Source organism: Penaeus monodon, chromosome 15, assembly GCF_015228065.2.
Source record: "Penaeus monodon isolate SGIC_2016 chromosome 15, NSTDA_Pmon_1, whole genome shotgun sequence".
Classification (NCBI taxonomy): Eukaryota; Metazoa; Arthropoda; class Malacostraca; order Decapoda; family Penaeidae; genus Penaeus; species Penaeus monodon.
The window spans coordinates 34,716,627-34,717,422 of record NC_051400.1 but is presented as its reverse complement, the minus strand read 5'-3'; positions in this window follow the sequence as shown (position 1 = coordinate 34,717,422).

Sequence of the window (796 nt, the reverse complement as noted above, 5' to 3'; positions counted from 1 at the left end):
CAAACCATTTCCTCTCCAGCGCGAGGAAGGAAGGTTTAAGGTTAGTTAAGGTGGGGAAGGTCAGCTAGAGAAGGGGGGGGGCGAGGAAGGGAAGAAGGGAGGGGGGGGTTAAGAGACATGTGTTGGGTCAGTTGAAGGTCAAAGAATGCGTGCGTGTGTGCTTAAACTTACCAAGGCCGTGACCTTATGCCTTAGATAATAATAAAGATCAATTGTTATTTGCAGGGAAGGATATTTTCACCGTCGGATATGTTACATCCGCATGGAAGCGAATTGCTACTTAAATTTAAATACAATATTGGAGACTTGAAATGTGATCCAGTGATTATGATACTTAAGTTACATTTTGCTTAAAAACAACGCTGTATAAACTTGTGTATACATGCAAATGAGCATATTTCCATAAGGCTGCAAGTATAATTAATGACATGCCTGCATAAGTTTGAATAAAATTCGAATCATATGCGTCTACAGAAACATACTTACATATTCATGGGTACAATTAGCCAGACAAATACTTCCTTGCGAAAACAAACACAAAACGTGCAAAATATAAATTACAATGATGCTTGAAGGACAAAAAAATATGATACAAAAATAAAGTAAAAAAGTAAAAAACCGCAAAAAGTCTGGTTTCATATAAATAGCGTATTTTTCCTTGTGATTTTTCCTCGTGTAATTCGGGAAATGGAGTGATATTTAGATATGAATATCTTTTTTTTTTATTATAGAAGTAATATATAAAAAAAAACACAGAAAGAGAATGTAAACAACAGAAAGAAAACACGAATGGACA